At 36.9% G+C, this 13,609-nt stretch overlaps 1 protein-coding gene across 8 annotated transcripts in view; it reads right to left on the bottom strand.

Moving 5' to 3' along the window:
* ZBTB20 (zinc finger and BTB domain containing 20) overlaps positions 1-13,609 on the bottom strand; it is an 874,980-nt gene that overhangs the window by 596,230 nt on the left and 265,141 nt on the right. The window contains exon 4 of one of the 8 annotated variants that reach the window (XM_081085638.1): positions 10,004-10,028. The exons of the other annotated variants lie outside the window; for them this stretch is intronic. The gene's annotated coding sequence lies outside the window, so the exon portion shown is untranslated. The remainder of the gene's footprint in view (positions 1-10,003; positions 10,029-13,609) is intronic. 8 annotated transcript variants of the gene reach the window in all.

Here is a 13,609-nt window from a genome sequence, read left to right as displayed (position 1 = left end):
CAGATAAAGAGCTTCGCAGGTAAGAAGAAAAAGCTAAAGGAGTTCATCACCACCAAACCAGTATTATATGAAATGCTGAAAGGTATCCTTTAAGAAGAGGAAGAAGAAGAAAAAGGTAAAGATACAAATTATGAACAACAAATACACATCTATCAACAAGTGAATCTGAAAATCAAGTGAATAATCTAATGAACAGAATGAACTGGTGACTATAATAGAATCAGGGGCATAGAAAGGGAGTGGACTGACTGTTCTTGGGGGGGAAACGAGTGAGGGAGATGCGGGAAGGGATTGGTCAAAAATCATGCACCTATTGATGAGGACAGTGGGTGGGGAGTGAGGGAGGACGGTGGAGTGGGAACTGGGTGGAGGGGAGTTATGGGGAGTAAAAAGAGGAACAAATGTAATAATCTGAACAATAAAGATTTAATTAGTCAAAAAAAATTCTCAGACATTTCTCATAATAGTATTTTTTTTCTGATATGTCTCTTTAGGCAAGAAAAACAAAGGAAAAAAATAAACAAATGGGACTACTTCAAACAAAAAAGTTTTTTCCACAGCAAAAACAAAACAAAACAAAAAACCATCAACAAAATGAAAAGACAACCCACTGAATGGAAGACCATATTTGCCAATAATATATCTGATAAGTGTTAATATCCAAAATTTATAATGAACTTATACAACTCAACACCAAAAAAACACAACAATCTAATTTAAAAATAGGCAAATGATTTGAACAGACAGTTCTCCAAAGAGGACATATAGATGGCCAATAGACACGAAAAGATGCTCAAAGTTAATAATCATCAGAGAAATGCAAACTAAAATCACAATGAAATGTTACCTCACATGTGTAAGAATGGGTATCATCAATACAGTAACAAACAAGTGTTGACAAGGATACAGAGAAAAGGGAATCCTTGTACACTGTTGGTGGGAATACAGAATGGTGCAGCCACTGTGGAAAACAGTATGACATTTTCTCAAAAAATTAAAAATGGAACTGCCTTTGACCCAGTGATTCTCTTCTGAGAATATATCCAAAGAAACACAAAACACTGAGAGAATATATGCACCTCTATGTTCACTGCAGCCTTATTTACAAGAGCCAAAATTTAGAAGCAGCCCAAATGCCCATCAGTAGATGAGTGGATAAAATTTGTGGTACATTTACACAATGGAATACTACTCAGCTATAAAAAAGAAGGAAATCTTACCTTTTGTGATAGCATGGATGGACCTGTAGAGTATTATGCTATGAAATAAGCCAATCAGAGAAAGACAAATACAATATTATCTCACTTATATGCAGAATCTAATGAACAAAATAGAGACTCATAGATGCAGAAGACAACTTGACAGTTGTTAGAGGAGATAGGGGTTGGGGTGGGTGAAAAAGGTAAAGGGATTAAGAAGAAGAAAAAAAGAATTCATAGACACAGACAACAGAATGGTGCTTTCCAGATGGAAAGCTGGGTGGGGGAGGTAGAAGGAGGTAAAGAAAGGATAAATGGTGATAGAAGGAGACATGACTTTGGGTGGTGAACACACAAACACACAATACAACACACACATCAGGCATTACAGAATTATATATCTGAAACCTATATAATTTGATTAACCAATGCCACCCCAATAAATTCAGTAATTTTTTAAAAGACTGGCTAAATTATTACAACAAAACCACAGTATGGAATACTATATAAATAATAGAAATTATGTCACAGAAAAATTAATTCTTAACACAAACACATGCTCATAATATATTGTAGTTGAAAAATCAGAATCTACAGTCATGCAGAGTATAATCCTATGTTTTTGCATGCACACATACACACACATCCTAATGTTGATAATGACTTTTTTCCTACGTGGTAACAGTAATATCAAGGGTGATTTTATTGTCTTCTTTCTGCCTTTTTGTGTTTTCCAAATAGTTTTAACATGGTGGTATATTACTTTTATAATAAAAAAGAATATCCTATTAAAAATAAATTAAATGATATAAGAGAAAAGGTTAAAATGTGTTTACTGATTCCTCTCCCCCACTTTGATTTCACATTTCACCTGTCTTTACTTCTCTCATTGTTAAGTTCAGTCATAAATATAATAGATGTTAAGCTCAATAATGTTCTTTTATTGCTAAATATTCAAGTTTTCTAAGTGAATGGATCATTTACTTATTTACAAACCTTACAATGACATCAGCCATCAGAATCCTTAAAGCCTCCCGGCTGCTTTTTAAATTTAGAAAAACCATAGGAAGCAATTGCCTTTTTACTTAGTAATGATGACGACTTGAAGTGAACTTTTCAAAGTACAAACATACCTATTCATCTGGCTATTTCATTCTGCTTAAATTACAATGTTCACATTTTGACTTTAGTTGTACAGTTATAGAGTCTTACTGAGAAGTAAGAGCTTCTCTTAAGTAAAATTAACGTAAGTATATGAACTGGAATTGCTGTTAATAGTATCTTCCTAGGGTTTTGATTTATTATATGGTACTTTCAATTATTTAATTATTACATAGCTTATTAAAATATAATAATACATTATCATAAGTAAAAAAGTTTCTTGAAATTTTTCTTTTATAAACAATAGATATCACTGATTGATAAATAAAAAATGTCAATTTTGACATTTTAGTGCTCATTGTAGCACTTCATTTTTATCTTAGTCCTGATCTCGGTCTTCCTAAAAATAATTGTGGGTTTAAAAAAGTCATTTTTTTATTCAAATGATAAAATTATTTTCATTTCTAAAAGTAAGTGTTAATAAATTTAAAAATATGTAGCATATAAAAATAAATTGTTGAACTAAAAATGTAAATATTGAAAGATTAATCACAAATGTATTAGAAGAAAACATAGGTAATTTTTTTATATGAGTTTTTTGTATCATAAAGGAAATGACTGATAGATACAGCCATATAAAAAGAGGAGTAAAAGTCAAACAGCAAATTTAAAACTGAGAGATATTTAAACTCCTATTACAGGAAAGTGTTATTTTTTCATAATATACAAAGAGGTTATTCAAATTAATACAAGATTTTAAAAACTTCATAGGAAAAAAATTAAAAAGTACTTATAGCCACTTCCAGGAAAAATAAATGAAAATGGCCAATAAAACTTTAAAATGTTTTTTAATCTAACTCATAAATAAATTCAAATCAAAACAATGATAAAATATCATTTTTATTTTCAGAGTAGAAAAACAAATTGTTAAAACCCAGTATTGCTGAGGCTGTGGGAAAGCAGAAGTTCTTTTTTTTAAAATTAAATCTTTATTGTTCAGATTATTACAGTTGTTCCTCTTTTTTCCCTCCATAGCTCTCCTCCACCCGGTTCCCACCCCACCCTCTGCCCTCACCCCACCACCCCACTGTCTTCATCAATAGGTGCACGACTTTTGTCCAGTCTCTTCCCGAATCCCCCACACCCCTTTCCCCCCAAGAATAGTCAGTCTACTCCCTTTCTATACCCCTGATTTTATTATAGTCACCAGTTCATTCTGTTCATCAGATTATGTATTCACTTGATTTTTAGATTCACTTGTTGATAGATGTGTATTTGTTGTTCATAATTTGTATCTTTACCTTTTTCTTCTTCTTCCTCTTCTTAAAGGATACCTTTCAGCATTTCATATAATACTGGTTTGGTGGTGATGAACTCCTTTAGCTTTTTCTTATCTGCGAAGCTCTTTATCTGACCTTCAATTCTGAATGACAGCTTTGCTAGATAAAGTAAGCTTGGTTGTAGATTCTTGGCATTCATCACTTTGAATATTTCTTGCCACTCCCTTCTGGCCTGCATGGTTTCTGTTGAGAAATCAGCTGACAGTCGTATGGGTATTACCTTGTAGGTAACTGACTGTCTTTCTCTTGCTGCTTTTAAGATTCCCTCTTTGTCTTTTGCTCTTGGCATTTTAATTATGATGTGTCATGGTGTGGTCCTCTTTGGATTCCTTTTGTTTGTCTATTTCTTTCACCAGATAGGGGAAGTTTCCTGTCATTATTTCTTCAAATAGGTTTTCAATATCTTGATCTCTCTCTTCTTCTGGCACCCCTATAATTCGAATGTTGGTACGCTTGAAGCTGTCCCAGAGGCTCCTTACACTATCTTCATATTTTTGGATTCTTTTTTCATTTTGCTTTTCCGGTTGGGTGTTTTTTGCTTCTTCGTATTTCAAATTGTTGACTTGATTCTTGTGATCCTCTAGTCTGCTGTTGGAACTCTGCATAATATCCTTTATTTCAGTCAGTGTATGCTTAATTTCTAGTTGGTCCTTTTTCATAACCTTGAGGGTCTCACTAGTTTTCTTGAGGGTCTCACTACATTTATCGGCGGTCTCACCAGACTTTTTGAGGGTCTTACTAAATTTATCGGCGGTTTATAGAAAGTTCTTGAAAAACCTTAAAAGTGCAGTTTTGAACTCTATATCCAGTAGTTTGCTTTCCTCCATTTCTGTCATTTGTGTCCTGTTTCTTTGTATCCGCATTTTTTATGCTTCCCCATGTTGACAGAGTGGCTTTCTGTGCTAGGTGTCCTATAGGGTCCAGTGGCTCAGACTCCCCAATTACCTGAGGAGGACACTCTTGGTGCACACCCTTGTGGTCTTTTTGTACAGTCTTGTTGTTGTTAAGCCTGGATTGTTGTAGGTATCACTGGGAGGAATTGACCTCCAGGCCAATTGGCTGTGAGAATCAGCTGTGTCTGCAGTGGGAGAACTTCTGTGCTGGAGACACCCCTCCGGGGCAAGACTTGCTTCAGTGGGGCTTTGGTGCTCACTGAGTTTTCCCCCTGAGTGTGTCCTTTATGGATCCGAGGAGCTGCAATCTGGATGGTTCCACTCTGATCACCGGGCACACTGGCTCCTGGATCTCTAAGGAGGTGCTAATCTAGCCTCTGCCTGAGGCTACCCAGCAGGAGTTCAGCTGTGAAGCAATGTGAGTTGCCCTGGGGCATTGGGCCAGCTGCAGTGTCTTAGGTAATTTTCAGATTGCAAAGGGCCAGGCCTTTCATATGCAAAAGCCGGCGCACAGCTTGGGCAGGGGTCCCAGGGGATCAACAGGGTGGAGCAAGCAGCTATGGCTGCCCTCAGAAGCCCGCTTCTCAGTGTCCCGGCAACCACTGCAAGCACCTCCAAGAGAAAGCTGCCTTCGAGTTCCGACCAATGCCAGACATTCCAGTTTCTCCTGTATGAGTCTGGGTTCCCAGAGACTCACCCATAACTGGAGCACAGAGCTTCAGACTCCCTACCAATTGAAAAAGACAACTGTGTCCTCAGCTGCCAGCCCTCTCCACATGCGCCTCCATACCTCTGTACTTTACTTCCGCACTGCACCTCCTCTGAGTCTCGGTAGGCTTTTCTCTTTTCTTCTAGTTGTAGAATTTCCACTCAGCCAGCCTTCCTGTGGTTCTGGATGATGTCTCTTCCGTCTTTTAGTTGTATCCTTGAAGTGGTTGTGCTAAGCAGCAATCTCCGGTGTTTACCTATGCAGCCATCCTGGTTTTGTTTTTCCCCCCCCAGAAATTCTAATATACTACTGATAGATGTATATATTAGAAAAATGTTTTTAAAGGGAAAATTTTAGTAGTTAACATAATTTTAATTATACAAGTGTATTTAGAAAAGTACGTATAAATTTAAATAAGTACACGCTATATTTAGAAGGCTATTTATTATAATATTTTAATAGAAAACAAATTAGAAATAACTAAATGCTCACAAATTAGACAGTAGTTAAATACATATTGTTACATCCATAAAATGGAAATATTAGACACCAATAAAAAGATGAGATGGCATGATGTACCATATTTTAAATAATATAAAATCTTTAAGATATAGTATTAAGGATAAAATAGCAAAATACAAAGAAAACAAATAGCAAGATTCCCTCTCTGTTTTTAAAAATGCAGCTATATAGGTATATTTCTACAAATGAATATACATGAAATTATATCTCTGATAATAACACTGTATGTTGGTATGGACATACTTTTCATTTTATATCCTGTGTAGTATTTTAAAAAATTTTTTTCCATGTGTATATATTTTAAAATAAAAGTACTAAAAGAAATTGTTCAGTGTAGTAGTAAATGGCGAAAAGTATACTAAATGGAAGTAAGAAGTGCTGCATTACTCAGTTCCCCACTCTGTCTAGATCTAGTCAACAGTGTTTCCATTTCCACATCTGTAAAATAATGGAATTAGACTTTAAAGATAATATGTAAATTATCTTTTAATTCTAACAGTTTATACTTTATAATCCAATCCAGAATAGTCATAAAATATGTTTGAGACTGAAATATTTATGTTGAGCTTCTATAGCTACCACTATTAACAAATCTCTATTTAGTACTTTATAGACAGAGTGTAGGCATGTCTTTATGACAACAGAAAACAATGTATATGCGGAAAATTTTGACAAACTGAATAAACTAAATACTATCTTAAATACTACACTCACTATGCAAATAGTGTTTCTTGATCTCAATGGTTTAGTTCTGCCAAGGTGTTGAAATATGCCAAACAAGATTGATCAGAAATGTATTTCTTATATATTCACTGATAACTTCCAGCCATGGCCCAGGAGTTTTCTTGAATGTATTCTTTTTTTTATTATTGATTGATTGATTTTAGAGAGGGAGGAAAGGGAGAGAGAGAAAGAGAGAAAGAGAGAAAGAGAGAGAGAGATTTGTTGTTCCACTTATTTAAGCAGTCATTGGTTGATTCTTATATGTGCCCCGACTGGGGATCAAACCTGCAACCTCAGGACTGTGCTCTAACCAATTGACCTACTTGGCCAGGGCCTTGAATCTATTCTTGATATGTGCTCTCAAATATACAGCTTGAGTAGAATAAAATATCAAAGTTGGTTTATAATTCAGGTATATATTGCCACAAACACTCTTTAATAATGTGTGATATTCTATAACACTATAGTGCTATAGTATTATAGAATAGCACAAGGTTACACTATATCACAAGGTATAAGGGGTACTCTGAATCTTTTTAATATGTGGTATTTGAGGCTTTAGTATGATAATGACCTTCTTCTATTGTGAGTTAATATTCTTTGTCACTTGAATAGTTATTTTTAAACCAAAATCTCTCAGTTATGGTCTGGAGGACAAATTATATGGTCACCTAAGTTACACAGTAGAAATTGTACACTGTGGAATTTCTGAGAAAGAAAGTAGTTCTTTCCTCCATTTCTGGTTCCCATTATTGTGATAAGAAAAGAATCATAGCCGAAACCGGTTTGGCTCAGTGGATAGAGCATCGGCCTGCGGACTGAGAGGTCCCAGGTTCGATTCCGGTCAGGGGCATGTGCCTGGGTTGCGGGCATATCCCCGGTGGGAGATGTGCAGGAGGCAGCTGATCGATGATTCTCTCTCATCGATGTTTCTAACTCTGTATCTCTCTCCCTTCCTCTCTGTAAAAAATCAATAAAATATATTTTAAAAAAAAAAAGAATCATAAAAATTTCCTTGGTAAGATTCAATGGTATAAGTGATAACAATGTTGTGTTATTAATCCCACCATAATTTGTTTTATAAATTAGAATGTAGGTAAAGCCTATAAACATTATACTGAGACACTTTTAGTTTATCTAATGAAAAAAAAAATTTAACCCAACCACCTAAAATAACCATTTTTGAAAATATTAATCTGTCTCTGTTTTTCAAATGCTCACTGTAGACTGTCTACTTCCGTGTGCAATTTTTTTTCGTATAGTATCAGCCTAGGTCATGGTAATACTGTCATCTGTTATAGCAGCAAGCGATGGGAAAGTAATAATGTCATGAGTGCAATGTTGATTAGACACATTAAACTCAGGAAAATTCAATCAAATCTCATCAATTTCGATAATTTACCACCACATGTCCTTTTCTAGTTATGGATAAACAATTTAATTCTGAATGAAGCGTTTGGAGAAATATCTGCTTCAGAACAAAAGTAAGATGAGAAGAACAGATTTCCTGTGCTCAATTCACATGGAAATATAACTAAAGAGCTCAATGTTAAATTGTGGCCTACTATGAGACTAACATAAAAAGTCAAATATAAGGATATTCAGTTTGACCTTCCATTTTCATTCACAGCCTTTATATATAGGAAAAAAAGGTGTGATGATACTACTAGAAAAGACAATTTGTCAAAGGGAGAAATGATGATTTAAGAATCCCTATGGCTCCTCTACCCAGCCACCAGAGTGGGCAATGGAATTAACTGACAAGAACAGCCAAGAGTAGCAATGAATTCAGTCCCTCTCTTTGTGGCCAACTAACTTCAGCTTTCACAAATAACAAGTCTGTAAAATTTTAGTGATATATATTTAAACATTTTAAATCCATTCCTAAATGCTTATTATTGCCATGTTTAATATCAGGATAAAGAGGCAAGGAGGCAGGTAGGGGGCCAGGGGGGCATGTCACTTGGTTGTCCCTAAAGCAGACTTCCTAATTGTATGTTGTTAATAGCTAACAGACAGGATGTGCATGCCCTTGCCCCTCTACTCTAATGCATACACACCTTGGAGACATAACCCTGAACAGCCTGTAAGAATACAGAAATCGAATTTCCTATATTCCAGATCTTCCCTTTACCAACTCCTTCATGTTATTTAGTTCTTAGTTCAAGCATTATTTCCTTAGAATGCTTCCTTCTCAATATTTATGTCCTATGAGCATACAATTATGTGCTATCCAAAACAGAAGTGCACCAGAAGACCCGCAACTTGAAAGAATTGTTCAGTAGGGAAGACCTGTCACAATTCTATAAACACTCTACTATTTACTGACTTTTAAAATTCAAAGTTTTATTGGGTATTGTTAAAGAATACACACTGGTAATATCCCACAATCATGAGGTGAAAAGACCAACAAAGCTTCTAGTTCTATTCCAATTATTTTAGGAATGGCTTATTTTGCTCTGTTCTCTCTGTCCACTCTTACCCTAATAGTAGGTTACTCTTTATTTCAAGAAAAGGAAACATTTCAACAGCTTGAGAATCAATTTGGGAGAAGTAAAAAGAATGCAAGTGTTTCAGTTGGGCACAGCTGAGATTAAATTTTGTCTCAGCACTTACTAGCTATAGAAAGTTAGAAATCGACCTCTCTAAGTCTTGCTTTTTCAATCTAGTCCTGAACATCCATCACTTTCAGTTATCACTTAATGAATGTGTATTCTTTATATATAGCCAGATTCATAATTCTCTAATAGAGACCTTGCCTATGTTAAATAGAGAGATTAGATTATCTCATTATTTCAATACGCAATCATCTAGCACAATGGTTTTTCAGACTTTAAGACACTAAATTTGAGGTGCATAGTAGGTTTATCTATATATATAAAAGCCTAAGTAACCGTCTCAACCGAAACAACCAAACGGACGACCGAATAGGCTGCGTGGGGTGACCAGGCCAGCAGGGGAGTTAGTGAGGGCCAACCAAATGACTGAACAGCAGGCTGCATGGGGCAACCAGGCTGGCGGGGGCAGGCAGTTGGGGGTGACCAGGCTGGCGGGGGGTGGGGGGGGTGAGATAGGGGCAACCAGGCCATTGAGGGGGGGAAGTTGGGGGCGACCAGGCCATCTGGGGGGCAGTTAGGGGTGATCAGGCAGGCAGGCAGGTGAGCAGTTAGGAGCCAGTGGTCCCGGATTGTGAGAGGGATGTCCGACTGCCGGTTTAGGCCCGATCCCTGTGGATATCTCCCAAGGGGTCCTGGACTGGAGAGGGTGCAGGCTGGGCTGAGGGAAACCCCCCCCTCCCCCCGTGCACGAATTTCGAGCACAGGGCCTCTAGTAATCATTATAAAAAACTTTTCTGTAACTCGTGATTTAGATCATGAGTAAAGTTATTTGAAAGTCCTATGGACTAAAAAAAAGTATATTTGGTTCCTCAACACACATGGAGTCACAGAAAAGCTGAATGATACCAACATTAGTTTTTAATTTTGCACTGTATTTTGTGGTATCCCTGTTGCTTACCTCTTCTGTGTCTCAAGTTTAACATCTATAATGAAGAGAAAATTCAGTAGTTTAAAAGAGTATGAAAGAGAATGACCCATAATTCAATTAAGTCCATAAAAAATATCACAGTGCCAAGGCAACATGTACTCTATAAATGAACAGATAAACTCTGTCAACCACAGAGAGGAGAAAGGATTACGATATAAGTACGTAAATAAGCCTTCACAGATATTCACTACAGTAAAATAAAGTTATTCTCTATAGTGCATGATTAATAAAAAAGTTATTCTTAAATTAAACATAATTTAAATCAGTTGTCAAATGAAAAAGTATGGGTTGAAAAACTGCATTTACAAGTAAGTATTACTATTTTGATCAATGAAAATTTAAATATAGTATCAAATGACAAATTTACAGGAGAAAAATAATCAACTTTTTTTTTGGCATAGGATATATCCTATCCTGACACAAGTGAAACCTCTAATAAGTTTACATTGGTCAGCTTGAGACATCAAACTAGCATGATTAATGATTGTCTGAACTGTCTCCAAATATCCAAAATTAATCATTTCTTAAAGCAACACTAAACTCAGCTAGTTTATTTGCTACATAAGATGAAGACATTATAAAAGCAAGACACTTGGTTAATTGTTAGTTTACTTATTTTTCTGTATATATCATCATGTACTTACTTAAATCTCAAAATTCAGAAGACTCTAACTCATTTACATTTTTACCTTCAAAAAGTCACAACATACAGTACAATCTTGTTTTGATGTTCTTCTCATAAAAGAGAGAATAATAAATAGTGTGAAAAGTTCAAACACTTTAGGAAAAAATATTTTTAGGGTGAAAGGTTTAGCCACACATTTATACCCTAAATATATAGGAATGCACATATTTACAAAATTATAAATTATTTTCATAAATTCTTTTAAAGACCCTCAAAATCATTAGGATGACACATTTGAATATTCATCATTAAATATTATATGTTTAAAGCAAGAAATATTAAAGAATTTATCTAAGGAATAGAAAATATAAATTATATTATTTTTTTACTTAAGAGATTGGCACCAATAACTGACTATTAGTAAATAAAATTGTTTCTATAGTTAATAAATTTTTGTTAGTCAACCTTCTGATCAACCTTCTAGTCACCAAATATTCCAGAGGTGGAAATAAATGACTCTTACAACTCAAGAGGTGAACCTATTTCTATTTGCATTGTTTTTAAAGATACAGGTCTCTTAACACCACATAAGCTCAGCAAGATATTCTATATAATAAAGAGGTAATATGCAAATTGACCCTCATGCCCTCACATCATCACAAGATGGCCACCCCATGTCATCACAAGATGGCCACCCCTACGTTGTCACAAGATGGCCGGCAGGGGAGGGCAGTTGGGGGGGACCAGGCCTGCAGGGGAGGGCAGTTGGGGGTGACCAGGCTTGCAGGGGATGGAAGTGGGGGAGATTGGGCCCGCAGGGGAGGGCAGTTGGGTTGGAGTGATCGGGCCGGCAGGGGAACAGTTAGGTGTCAATCAGGCCGGCAGGGGAGCGGTTAAGGGGTGATCAGGCTGGCAGGCAGAAGCAGTTAGGGGCAATCAGGCAGGCGAGTGGTTAGGAGCCAGCAGTCCTGGATTGTGAGAGGGAGGTCTGATCGGCAGTTAGACATCCCCCGAGGGGTCCCAGATTGGAGAGGATGCAGGCTGGGCTGAGGGACACCCCCCCCCCGTACATGAATTTAGTGCACCAGGCCTCTAGTCTATGTATATAAAAGCCTAAGTGACCGAACGACTGGTCACTATGATGCACACTGACCACCAGGGGGCAGACACTCAACCCAGGAGCTGCCCCTGGTGGTCAGTGTGCTCCCACAGTGGGAGCACCACTCAGCTTACCAACGGGTGCTAGATGCCAGGTTCACGCAGGTGGTACGAGCCTCTCCCACCTCTGTGGCAGCGCCACCAAGTGGCGGTGGCAGCAGGCACAGTGGGGCCGGGGTTGGCGGGAGTGGCTCCTGGCTCCTCCCCAGCCTCCTGTTTCTTTATGCACTACTACATCCCCTGAAGGGTCCTGGATTGGGAGAGGGCGCAGGCCAGGCTGAGGGACCCACTGGTGCACTGGGCCTCTAGTAGACTATAAAAGTATATAATCAGGTGGAAGGTGAATACAGTTACATAAATTGGTAGAACAATTTTCATTGAATGAATGATTAAAACAAAAAAGAATGTTTAAATAGGATCACTATAAAACAGATCCCTTAAATTTATCAATTATTAATATTAAATATTTTACTACAAATACAAGAATTGTTATTGAGGAGCAAGTGATTCAAAAGTAAATATTTGTAATGACTAGGTTATGGAGTGTTTCTTAAATTCTTGCATCTTTTTAGATAAGCTACATGCTCTAGTCAAAGTAGACAGTACTAGTAAATCTGTGAGAGCTAGAGCAAATAGGTAGAGAAAAAAGGATCTATAAAGTAGACCATGTTAAACATTTTATTGTATGGTTTCAAAGTAAAATCACAATGATGATAATAAAGAGAAAAAAGAAGGAGGAGGAAGAGAAGGAACAAAAGGAGGAGGAGAAAGAGGGGGCAAAGGCAGAGGCAAAGGAGGAGGAGGAGAAGGAAGAAAAAGGAGGAGGAAGAGGAGGAGATGGAAGAGGAGGAGGAGGAGGAGAAGGAAGAGGAGGAGGAAGAGGAGGAGGAGGAGGAGGAGGAGGAGGAGGAGGAGGAGGAGGAGGAGGAGGGCTCATTTTAATATCAAAGTGCTTTGTTATATATGTTATATGGTCACATCTAATTTACAGATTAGCAAATTGAGCCTAAAAGCACAAGAGGGACTGCCCAACATATCATAGTTAATAAGTGATATTGCAGACACTTGAATCCAAATCTTTTATTTCTAAAACCCCATACTTTTTTTTTATTTTTTAAAGTATTACATGTCTCCTTTTTTCCCCACTGACCGACCCTCCAGCCACTCCCACACCCAAGGGCAAGCCCCCACCGCCCCAGTGACTGTGTCCATTGGTTATGCTAATATGCATGCATACAAGTCCCTTGGTTGATCTCTAAACCCCTCCCCCTTCCCCTTCCTTCTCTCTAAAACCCCGTACTTTTTCCAGAATAATATTGCCTCTTTTTTCCTGGAAACCAGAATTATGCACTAAAATTCTTAAATATCATCGTTAAAATAGAAATTCCCCCAAACCACTGTTGAGAGTACCACATTTATAAAAATCAAAATCATCATTTTAAAAATTATTGTTGTTATATAAGTTTAAAGAGGATAATTAATCTTTGAATCCCCTCAATTCTTAATATAGAATCTTGGCTTCAGGTGAATTGTACACTATGGAGGAAAAAAAATAAGAACCTATAGAAACATAGGAAAGACTTAATTCAGATAGGAAGAGTCGGTGAATTTCCCTCTGAGGAGATATTTTATAATAAATTTTAATATGATACTTCACATGTTTACAGTCTAGCAGAGGAGAAAAACATTAAAGTAGTAACCACATCACCACTTATTTACATCTGAGGTCTACTCACGATCCGTAAATATACCACATAATTCCAAATTTAACTCATTTGGTGATGTTACTCCTG

Source organism: Myotis nattereri (genome assembly GCF_964212035.1).
Source record: "Myotis nattereri genome assembly, chromosome: 3".
NCBI classification, from domain to species: domain Eukaryota; kingdom Metazoa; phylum Chordata; class Mammalia; order Chiroptera; family Vespertilionidae; genus Myotis; species Myotis nattereri.
Note: the sequence above shows the minus strand (reverse complement) of the source record. Positions and strands in the feature narration are given on the sequence as shown.